At 38.9% G+C, this 12,447-nt stretch overlaps 1 long non-coding RNA gene across 3 annotated transcripts; it reads right to left on the bottom strand.

Moving 5' to 3' along the window:
• Positions 1 to 2,391: 2,391 nt before the first annotated feature.
• LOC118241389 (uncharacterized) lies at positions 2,392 to 8,685 on the bottom strand. 3 transcript variants are annotated; one of them, XR_014124987.1, is made up of 6 exons: positions 8,154 to 8,623; positions 7,537 to 7,578; positions 7,214 to 7,327; positions 4,960 to 4,991; positions 4,493 to 4,561; positions 2,392 to 2,615 (listed from the first exon to the last, which is right to left on the bottom strand). It is a non-coding gene; the product is annotated as an uncharacterized LOC118241389 (long non-coding RNA). The 3 variants fall into 3 exon arrangements; XR_014124991.1 differs by lacking the exon at positions 2,392 to 2,615 and having other exon boundaries at positions 3,190 to 4,561; positions 8,154 to 8,302; positions 8,558 to 8,685; XR_014124983.1 differs by lacking the exon at positions 2,392 to 2,615 and having other exon boundaries at positions 3,190 to 4,561.
• Positions 8,686 to 12,447: the final 3,762 nt, after the last annotated feature.

The raw sequence follows: 12,447 nt of genomic DNA, 5'->3' as shown, positions 1-12,447 counted from the left end.
GTTCCTGCACTCAAAGGAAGAGAGGACAGGGGTCATTATTATAGGAACTGGCACACAGAAATGTTCTGCCAGTAAAACTTGCCAAAACTATTAAGATGATTCATTATTCACTATTCTCTATTAGCACATTTAGAATAAAGGGCAAAAAGTTTTTGGATGGTGTGAATGGTTAATTAGCACCAATATATTTATTCAAAATGTTAGTTAAAAAACATCAGTATATATAAATACTACAGTAACATAAGCTCTAATAATAACTAAGGATGCTGATAAAGATTTTAAACTCAGGTCAGAGTGTAGTTATAAGCAAATATTTATATATTATGAATTTATGAATCATAGTGTCTGAGCACTCATTCAGAACAAGGTGCATAGTGTAGAATATTATGCCCAGTAAAAACTGTTGAGTCAGTTAAGAGCACTGTTCTTAACAGTAAAACCACAATACCATCTGAAAAGAAAAAAATATATAAAAACACTTCAGATAAAGTCTTGTAGACTGAATCATCAAGCAATCAACCTTGTACCTTGTGCACAGTGTCTCACAGCAAGCTTGTGACATTGTGTTTTAATTTTCATGAGTGAACATTTGGTGTCCTCTAGTGCCCTTTTGAAAACAGGTCCATAAAAGCACTGGATTGTCTTTTTCTGTTATTGTTTTAAATTGTGAGGTCATTGTATCTGTGAAAAAAAACTGAAAAAAGAAATTCAGTAAGGTTTAGGTCTGTTACATAACTGAATTCTGTATGACTGTAAACTGCATTTATTTTAGTTCTTACAGTAGACTGGTATACTCCCCATCAAAAGCCTTTTGAAATTATTATTCTAATAATAAAAAATAAATGTGTAAATATTGTTTCATTTGTGTCATTACAGTACTATCTTACTCATGGATGGGGGTTCAGGATGGTGAGATCATAGAACCAACCAGGCTGGGGACGAAGAGCATTTATTTATATTGTACACTACATTGTAGGCCCAGAGCAGTTCCACCTCCTATGACAGAGCTAACTTTCTTGACAAGCCTGTTCAGTCTGTTAGGATCCCTCACTTTCAGACCACATCCCCACCACACCACAGCATAGAACATGACACTGTATACCACTGTCTGATAGAGCATGACAATGTATACCACTGTCTGATAGAGCATGTCAATGTTATCCCACTGTCTGATAGAGCATGTCAATGTATACCACTGTCTGATAGAGCATGTCAATGTTATACCACTGTCTGATAGAGCATGTCAATGTTATACCACTGTCTGATAGAGCATGACACTGTATACTGTAACGGTTCGAGTGCCGCAGGGCAAGGAGCGGGATGTACAGACTCTCTGGACGGAGACAGACATTTATTGAAAAACACAGAAGACAAAGGCACTCACATACAACGTAAATGGTTAACATGACTACACATACAACTAACATTAACGATGTAAGCATTTAACAAAGACAACATGATCATAAACATTAACACGAACATGAACATGATCAATAACTGACAATGAAGCACACTCCCACAGCAGTTTAAGCACACACAGGCATTACCAGACTAAACCATGTGCAGGTGTGTGCTAAGTACAAAGGCGTGGTTACAAACAAGACGATTAAGTCCCACTGCACACGGTGGCCCATACCACGTGACTAAAGGAGAGGGGAGCATTCTGTGACATATACCACTGTCTGATAGAGCATGACACTGTATACCACTGTCTGATAGAACATGACACTGTATACCACTGTCTGATAGAACATCACTGTATACCACTGTCTGATAGAGCATGTCAATGTTATACCACTGTCTGATAGAGCATGACACTGTATACCACTGTCTGATAGAGCATGACACTGTATACCACTGTCTGATAGAACATGTCACTGTATACCACTGTCTGATAGAGCATGTCACTGTATACCACTGTCTGATAGAACATGTAAATTTATACCACTGTCTGATAGAACATGACACTGTATACCACTGTCTGATAGAACATCACTGTATACCACTGTCTGATAGAGCATGAGACTGTATACCACTGTCTGATAGAACATGTCACTGTATACCACTGTCTGATAGAGCATAACACTGTATACCACTGTCTGATAGAACATGACACTGTATACCACTGTCTGATAGAGCATGTCACTGTATACCACTGTCTGATAGAACATGACACTGTATACCACTGTCTGGTATAGAGTATATGAGTAAATTCCATAAATCCCTCTGGATTACCATGTGACTGGGAGAATCACTTCCATAAATCCCTCTGAATTACCATGTGACAGGGTGTCACAGGCTATGGTGCTTGAATGACATAGCATACATTCCTTCAATTTGAAATATAATTTTATTTGCATTACCAGTGTAAGAATTTCAAGAAAAATGTAACAGGCGGCTTGCAGCACCAACCTTCCGCCAGCACCAACCCACATGCCGTTTAGCCTTGTTATCCTGATCACCCACAGGAGGTCACACTCCTATATAACAGCTTTGTACAGGCCACTCTGTTTGTGAAGCTTTGAGAGAAGAAAGGAGAAGATCATTCTCTTCCTATTGCAGGCAGTGTTCCCATGTGTTTCCCATCTTTTAGTTGTTTGTCTTTTGTTCTTGTCCTGATGGATTTTGTGAGAGAGAAAAAGTACTTTGTGATATTTTGTGGTGTAGAGTGGTTAGAGTTAAGGCCCAACACTCAAGCAAACCCTGGTTCTGTCTAAGTTGAATGGGCCTGATTTGTTTTTGTTTTTGCTTGGAGGAGACAGAGTTCACAACAGAAAGGAGAGTTTCACGAAAGACAGAGTTCACAACTTAGATGCAGAAAGACTGATTTGCATTCCATTATATTTTGGTTCCTGGGTGGCAAAATTCTACAACCTTGTGATAAGGTTATATGCAAGCTACAGTTAGCCTGTCATTGCGGCACTAGCGACCGGAGGGCACATCTTGAAAATATGCACTCAAATGAGGACGGCCTGATGTCTGCTAGCATTTTAATGCTAGATGGTATCTGAGGAGCGTTAGCTGAGTTAAACAATAACATAACAGAGGAAATGTGTGTCACAATTTCCCTTTTCTGGAGCTGTGTGTTCCCTAGTTCCACATTTTGTTTTATTTTCCCCAGTCCTTGATTTGTTATAGCTGTTTCTATATTCCCCTTGTTAACTGTGTGTGTACATACCCCGTGTTTTCTGTCAGCTTTGTTGATCATTGTTTGATGTCCCAGTGTTGTGTGTTAAGTGTCATGTCTGGCTATTTGACCCTGGTCTGTCCTCCTGTACATTATTATGGATTTGGCCTTAATAAATGTCACTGACCCTCACACTTGCATGCTTCTTTGCCTCATTGGGTTGATTCCACTATCATTTTTTTGTTAGTTTGTGGGGGGGGGGGTTTAAATAAAGGCTTTACAGTATAACCAGTATTCTAGTCTTATTTACCAGATGTCCCTGAGTGAACTGTTGTCATCACTCCATGTTACTCTGCCCGTTGCACCTGAACTGAAGTGGTAAAATACGGGTGGCTTGCAACGCCAGCTTTCTGCCACCAGAGAGAGGTCATGAGCTGGGAATTAATCAGTGCTTATAAGCCTGATCTCCTTCAGGTGGCCTCACCTGTATAGAACTGCTTCCCAAAGCACACGCTTTTGCTTCTTCGATTGTCAACCAAATATATTTTTGGAATTTCTTCATCTGATTGCTCTTTACAATCCACTCAAATGCCAATTGATAAAACCATGAGTGTTCCATATTTTTCATGTTTAATTCAGAAATAAATCAATTTACAGAAGAAAAATACATTTTTAAAAAATGTTTCAAAATGTCAACAGTCAGCATAACAGATGAATGACTGTATTCTGTCACATGCCATATTTCATAGAAATTGAGCAGATTTACTCACATGTAATAATAGCCTAATATAATTTCTCATAGCACATAACTTTCAAACACTACAGTGAGTTTGTGTTTTGAAAGCTGTAAGCTTGTTATCATTTGTGTACAAATGTGGTCCTTCGTATGGTAACACTGGTGTGTGAACATGTACAGTTATACTCGTAAAAAGTTTACTCAACTCGAAATACAATATACTCAGCTTGAAAAGTTGCCAAACTTTAGAACATAGTCGTACAGTCTCGCCTATCATTATGAAAACAATGTTATATTTTAGAGACCCTATTTTAAGACTCACCTAATTCAGTTTACATGTTGATTTTATAGGACTGTTGATCCAAACATGTCCACATGAATATCCTACCTCATGGATTTACAGCTCAATAAACAAATTTCAAATTTTACTTTGGCATTACATATTTGTAATTCCTAAAGAGCAATACACCTTTACCTCCTCCATGACATTCTATTTTAGTTTGTGTTGTTTACCAAAGCACAACCAACACATAAACATCCACATTACTGTTCAGTAATGAATATTATGTTACATCAACATGCTAAGCTACTGTTAGTCTGGTAGAATAATTTATAACATGGGTATGCACCTCTTCTCTATGTGTCCCTGATGTGTGGGTTTTGTGGGTAATGTAGTTCATCAGGTCATGCTGTTGCTCCTGCAACAGTGCAGTGGATGATAGTCAGAAGTGATAAAACAATACCCCCCACCCCCCGCCTTCTCCAAAGGCTTTATAACATATCTGAAGCTTGATGTTGCATTTAAATCCTAACATGGCTGGAGCTTTTAATGAAATTGCTTTTATAATATTTTAAACGTTTACATCACAGACAGTATATACAGCCTATGCTTCCTATGTACTTCTCATGAAACCAGCTTACCCATTAGATCATACTGGTTGCTTTTTTGTTTTTTTCATTCCCTGCCAGAACCTGGACTAAAAATGCTCATGAATAATGTAGGTTTTCTGTCCACACATGAAAGATATGTATTAAGGTATATAATAACTAATGCACAATAATTAAAATTAAATAAAATTAACATTCCCATACTTACCTGTTTTGTGCGTAGGATGTCAAGGTTACCATCTGTTGTAATATGTGACAATGAAAAATTGTTTTACTATAAAAATGAAACATAAAAATGTAGTTTTCCAGGTATTTTATCATATATATTATTTCAAAAGTATATATTATTTGTAAGGGCAATATAATGACAGTTGCTTTCTACCCATAACAAAACACAGGCAGAATTAAATTTAAAATAAATTATTTATTTTTCAATAAGCAAATTCCACCTGGATTAAATTTCTTTCCAGACAAATCTTATTACTTCACTAAACTTTACTGAGAAAAAACTTTGTGTACAGTTTATGACTATCATCATACTGCACTTGTTTCAGTCACACTTTAGCTCTTCATCATTGGTCAGTTTCTGCCCACCGAACCAATGTTGTCAGGATATTTTAAGTGGTGGACCACTTTCAACCCAGAACTTATATGAACATGTTGAAAAATTTCAGGAGCACTGCTGTGTCTGACATACCAGCACACCCTACCATGACTCTACCATGACATTGTCAATGCTTTGTCTGATACACTCATACCAGCACACCCTACCATGACTCTACCATGTTAGTGTCACTACTGTGTCTGATACACTCATACCAGCACACCCTACCATGACTCTACCATGTCAGTGTCACTACTGTGTCTGATACACTCATACCAGCACACCCTACTATGACTCTACCATGTCAGTGTCACTACTGTGTCTGATACACTCATACCAGCACACCCTACCATGACTCTACCATGTCAGTGTCACTACTGTGTCTGATACACTCATACCAGCACACCCTACCATGACTCTACCATGTTAGTGTCACTACTGTGTCTGATACACTCATACCAGCACACCCTACCATGACTCTACCATGTTAGTGTCACTACTGTGTCAGATACACTCATACCAGCACACTCTACCATGACTCTACCATGTCAGTGTCACTACTGTGTCAGATACACTCATACCAGCACACCCTACCATGACTCTACCATGTCAGTGTCACTACTGTGTCTGATACACTCATACCAGCACACCCTACCATGACTCTACCATGTTAGTGTCACTACTGTGTCAGATACACTCATACCAGCACACTCTACCATGACTCTACCATGTCAGTGTCACTACTGTGTCTGATACACTCATACCAGCACACCCTACCATGACTCTACCATGTTAGTGTCACTACTGTGTCTGATACACTCATACCAGCACACCCTACCATGACTCTACCATGTTAGTGTCACTGCTGTGTCTGATAGACTCATACCAGCACTCCCTACCATGACTCTACCATGTCAGTGTCACTGCTGTGTCTGATACACTCATACCAGCACTCCCTACCATGACTCTACCATGACATTGTCAATGCTTTGTCTGATACACTCATACCAGCACACCCTACCATGACTCTACCATGTTAGTGTCATTACTGTGTCTGATACACACATACCAGCACACCCTACCATGACTCTACCATGTTAGTGTCATTACTGTGTCTGATACACACATACCAGCACACCCTACCATGACTCTACCATGTTAGTGTCACTACTGTGTCTGATACACTCATACCAGCACTCCCTACCATGACTCTACCATGACATTGTCAATGCTTTGTCTGATACACTTATACCAGCACACCCTACCATGACTCTACCATGTTAGTGTCACTACTGTGTCTGATACACTCATACCAGCACACCCTACCATGAATCTACCATGTTAGTGTCACTACTGTGTCTGATACACACATACCAGCACACCCTACCATGACTCTACCATGTTAGTGTCACTGCTGTGTCTGATACACACATACCAGCACACCCTACCATGACTCTAGTGTGTTAGTGTCACTGCTGAGTTGAGAATGATTTGCCACCCAAATAATATCCACTAGCAGTGGTCAGAAACTGAACAGTTATGGGCTTAAGGGAGGCTGAGATGCTACAATAAGAAGACAGGCACAGCCGATGAAGTTGTCAGTGAGTGTATGTGCAGGGTGGTTGTTGTTCTGTGTTTACTTTTTTCTGTGTTCTGTGTTTACAAAATGCTTTCCTATTTCAGTAAATTCTGTCTCTATATAAACTGTATGTCTATTTTTTTCCCAGAACATGATAGTGATGAATGGGTCAAATATCTTTTTTAAAAAGAAATAATTTAATTTTAAGAATTCAAAATACAATAACGTGTAGGCCTTGTTATGTCTAAATTAGCTGAGCTTTATAAGGCAATACTTTACCCTTCATGTCTTTTCCGTTCTTCTGTTTGTTATAGATGATAAGAAGGGAACTGAGGAGAATCACTATCGCTGCACCAAACGCCACAGTGAGAGTGAATAAACCCACACAGTCACCTTAGAAAAAATGAGAACATTATTACATTTAAGTCAGCAAGTTTTGCCCATTAAGTTCAATTGATACACAGATATACACAGAAAACAACAAGGATATACAATGGGAAATGCACATCAATCCTACAATCTGGTGACTGAGTGTAAAACCAACTGTCTACTAATCCAAGAACAGGACAAGCATGCAAACTAGGAAAAGAGAAATGGCAAACCTTCTTTAGTTATGTTGATGCTCTCAGGTGTTTCATTTCTGTCTACAAAATGAATCAATATTTTTACAGGCTGAATAATCTAATATGGTAAAATGCAATGTTCTTCTTTGCTATTTGCATAAATATGCCTTAAATATTTAAAACCTAACAAAATGTGTGTTTCAAACATGTTTAGGTCTGCAGTGGTTTGACCAGTGTGTTATTTAAAAACAATGGCAATGTTCCTGGTTAACTCAGGTGGTTCAATAAATGCAGTACATGAGTAATGAAATATCCTCAGATTAGATTATTACCTTTGACATGTAAATATGTTGTGTTGCTAAAGGTTATTTTATCATTTAGCAGCAAACTGCAGTAATACAGTCCTCAACCAGTGATGGTGAGAGAGGCATTCTTGTCATTCACAGACATCACAGTTTGATTGTTTGGAGTGAAGAAGTAACAGTTTTTAGATTTGTGATTTTTACATGCAACACTTTGTGGTACAGAGTTACTCGTCTGTTTGATCCAGAATATGGAACCTGAGCCATGCAGGCTGTGTTGGCACCACATAGTGACATCAACACCAGGTTCTGCTATCTGAGTGTTTTGAGAGTACAGAGACACTGGAAACAAACCTGCAACCCACAATGACAGTTTAGCACTGCTAAATAAACCCTGCAGATCAATCCCTGTTGATGAAACACTGCTGATCAAACACTGATGAAACATGATTGTCGTCAAACCATTCTTTATCGTTTGCATCTGTTAAAAAAGGTCCATACATCTATAACAAAAAGATCAATATTGGTTAACAGTAATCTTAGTAAGAAAGCTTAGTACTACAAAACATTAGACTTAAAATCTAAACTTTATATAAGACTGGCCAACTGTGTAACATTTCAGCCTAACCATCATACAGAAATCTTAGAAAATAAGAATGATTAGAAATCTCACATGTATGAAACGACCAAGCAAAGCTTATAATACAGTTCAGGGTTTTTCTTACAGTTGAATAATATCCTGAATGAACACTACTTACCTACACCACAGAGCAGCAGAGTCAGAATTGAACAGAAAGCCATTGTTGTATCTTATCAGAGCCCAGACAAAGAGGAACTCTGTGTCAGATTAAGGTCTGCTGATCTATATGGAGGAGGTGTGGCTTTCACCACAGACTAATCTGTGATCGGTATATAAAATTAACACAATGATATATATCTGTGATGCACTTAATTCAATTCTATTTTACATAGTAGAAAAATATTAGTATAACAAAAAGCAGAAGACAGAAAAAATAGCATAAAAACTCAGTGGTATAAAATTGATGTACAATATCTATAAATTACACACTACACAGGAAAACAACCTTTTGTAATTACAATTTCACATTATAGTTATAATTAATTAATATTTTTAGAATCTCATTAGAAAGTGTACATTTACATTCTGGTAATTTTAATTTCCATTTAGGTTCTGATATTTTCTGATAACTAAAGACATCATGGGTTGTCTGAGTGATAGAAAATAAATTATATACTATATCTATAAATTACACACTACACAGGAAAGCAACCTTTTGTAACTGCAATTTCTTTTAAAAGTTTTATTTAATTAAGATTTTTTTTACAATCTTGACATTAGAAAGTGTACACTCTCCTGGTAATTACATTCTGGTAATATAATTTCATTTGAAGTTCTGATTTGTTCTTTAACTAAAGACATCATGGTTTCGTATATTTTATTCCGATATACTGATACACCACACTTAATGGTAAAGCTCCATAGGCGTGGCTACTTACACTTACCCATTACCTCTCATACATAATGCCTTGGAACAACTCAGGGACGCATTATTTTACTAAACTGGATTTAAGAAGTGCCTACAATTTAATTAGGATTAAGGAGGGAGATGAGTGGAAGACAGCCTTTGTCACAACTAGGGGGCATTATGTGTACAGAGTTAGGCCGTATGGCTTTAGTGTCGCGCCTTCTGTGTTCCAGGCATTCATAAATGATGAAAATTTGTCACCGCATATAAAGATGATATTCTTATTTATTCCCCAGACCTCACATCCCACATCCAACACGTAGGTTCAGTACTACAGTGTTTGATTGATAACCAGCTATTTGTTAAAGAGGAGAAATGCGAATTCCAATGTCAATCCATTTTGTTTCTAGGCTATGAGATCAGTCATAATGGTATAACAATGGACAATAGGAAGATTGAGGATATTTTCTAGTGGCCAGTACCCACTACAATAAAAAGATTACAGTTTCCTAGGTTTCACCAACTCCTATCATTGCTTCATTAGGAATATCAGTTGCATGGCAACCCTTCTTACTGCTCTTCTTAAAGGGGATACCGTAAAACTACGTTGGACTCGTGAGACTGAACAGGCCTTCAACAAACTTGAGAAAGGGTTCACTAGGGCACCTGTTCTAAAACACCTAGATCCCCTGGCCCCCTTTGTTGTAGAAGTAGATGCCTTTGAAGTTGGTGTAGGGACGGTGCTTTCTCAGAGAGCTGAAAATTCCAAGTTGCACCCTGTGGATTTTTATTCTCACAAACTCATACCGGCAGAGTGCAACTATGGCATTGGGGAGAAAGAGCTTCTAGCTATGAAACTAGTTCTGGAAGAGTGGAGACACTGGCTTGTTAACCTGGCCACACTCATCTCTGACAACTGGTCACCCAGCGGAGACCCGCACACTGCAACTGCTGTCTAACCAGTGTTGGTGGGGGTCACTGTCCAATGATGTTCTTAGATACATCTGTTCTTGCTCTATTTTCTCCCAATGTAAGACCCCCTGCAGGGAAGCTCATGCCCCTCCCAGTACCTGAATGACCCTGGACATACATAGCGATTGATTTCACCACAGTCCTGCCTGAATCTTTTGGACACACCACCATCCTCACAGAAATAGATCAGTTCTTACAGGGAATTTGCTTCATCCCATTTTCCTGTCTGCCCACTGCTTTTCAAATCACTGAATATCATAATGCCAAATCCCCTGACAGACTACAATACCCAGCAACCTGTTCATCACCCAGTCAACGACTCAACCAATTGGAGGCGTCCAATCAGATCAGTGTCACCACAATATTGAACTCACCTGTATGTCCTGATTATTGGATTATATAAGACTGTTTTTTTACTCCCAGTCTGCATTTTGGTCTGCATTTTTTGAACACTTGGGAGTGACCATAAGTCTTATATCAAGCTATCCTCCCCAGTCTAACGGCCGATGTTAGAGAATGAATCGGGAGGTGGGAAAGTTCATAAGAATTTATTGTTTCAACCATCCTATGGACTGGTCCAAATGTCTCATATGGGCAGAAATGTCGCAGAATTCACTTAGCAGTTTGATCACCAGTATGACTCCCTTTGAATGTATCCTCAGTTATCATTCTCCTGGACTCCAACTCAAATGGATGTCCCTGCTGTGGATGATTAGATGAGAAGCACCGAGAAGGTGTGGGAGGAAATGCACTGAGCGTTTTGTGCAGGTTTTACAGAAATACAAAGAGAAGGTGGACCGTCACTGAGAGACAGCCCCAGAATATCAGCCAGGAGACTGCGTTCATTTCACTGCGTGTTGTACTGTGTATGACTATGTATGTGACAAATAAACCAAACTTGAAACTTGAAACTGTGTGGCTATCCCCGAAAGACTTTCGACGCACAGGATGCTGTCGTAAACTCAGTCCATAGTCATATTAAAGATATTGAAGCAGATTAAGGAGGTTAGTACCAGCTCGACCTACCCTCTCATTACCACATCTCGTACACATTCCATGTTTCTCTGCTCAAACTTGTAATTGCAGCTCCCCTTGATGACGTTTCACCTGGCATCGATCCTCTTCCTTCCATCAAGTTTGATGGGACTCTTGTCTTTTCACCAGATCCTGGAGTCTAAGAGGTGCTTTATTTCCTGGGAGGGGTACAGTCCAGAGGAGCAGAGCTGGGTGCCAGCTAAGGACATCCTGGATGAGGGACTGTTTGCTGACTACCACGGGCGAATCCCGGAAAGATCTGCCCCTCATCCCAGGGATTGTCCTCACAGTGTGTCCTCTTTTGGACACCTTCCTGGTTATACAAGACTCTCTGAGAGGTTGAGTGAGTGTCCCCAACCTTTGTGCCTTGGTCGTCCTGGACTCCTTGCAGGGGAGTTACTGTCATCAAGCCACCCCAGTTCATAACTAAAACTGTTGGTGTATGCCCACGCTGAAGTAATACTCCGTGTGTGTGTGTGTAATACCAATATATGATTGAAACCTGGTAGAGTATGTTGTGCCCATATTGTCCTGGGACATCAAGTTCACAAGGGTTGTATGTGATGGGGTCGTTACACCAGAATTCTAGTGTTGTCTCAAAAGTTGTATTGTACTCGCCTGTTTTCCATTATCTGCTTTTTAAACCACCAGTTATGCTACTCTATTGTCAGCTCTGTAGTCAGCATTACCAAGCTGTTTCTTGCTCTGTTGTCTCACTTGTTTACTGAACTTAGCCTGTGTTTTTTTCTGTCTCTGATCCCTGTTTAGCCCTTTGTACTTGTGCTATTTTGCTCACTGTCATTACTGGTGTTTTCATCCTGCTCTACATTTTGGTTTACTCTCTTCCTTGTCTTTTTGTGCTGCCTTTTGCTATTAAATTTTTACCTGAATATGGATTGTCCTTGTTTTCCAGTCTCATCTGTTACAAAATGTATACATACATATTAACATGGTATTTGTTAATATACAGTGAGTTAAATGTACTGAAGGCTTCCACAAACACAGACATGCATGCTTGTTGCTGTTCTTTAAACATGTTATATAATTATCTCCAGATTTCTTTTTATATTTTTATTTATTGTAAAATTATTTGAATGCATGTATTATTTTACATCATTGTGTGTTTGCTATGTAAATTGAAACAAATGACACAA

This window comes from Electrophorus electricus, chromosome 1, assembly GCF_041902795.1.
Source record: "Electrophorus electricus isolate QZ-2024a chromosome 1, ASM4190279v1, whole genome shotgun sequence".
NCBI classification, from domain to species: Eukaryota; Metazoa; Chordata; class Actinopteri; order Gymnotiformes; family Gymnotidae; genus Electrophorus; species Electrophorus electricus.
This window is presented reverse-complemented; position numbering and strand designations above follow the sequence as displayed.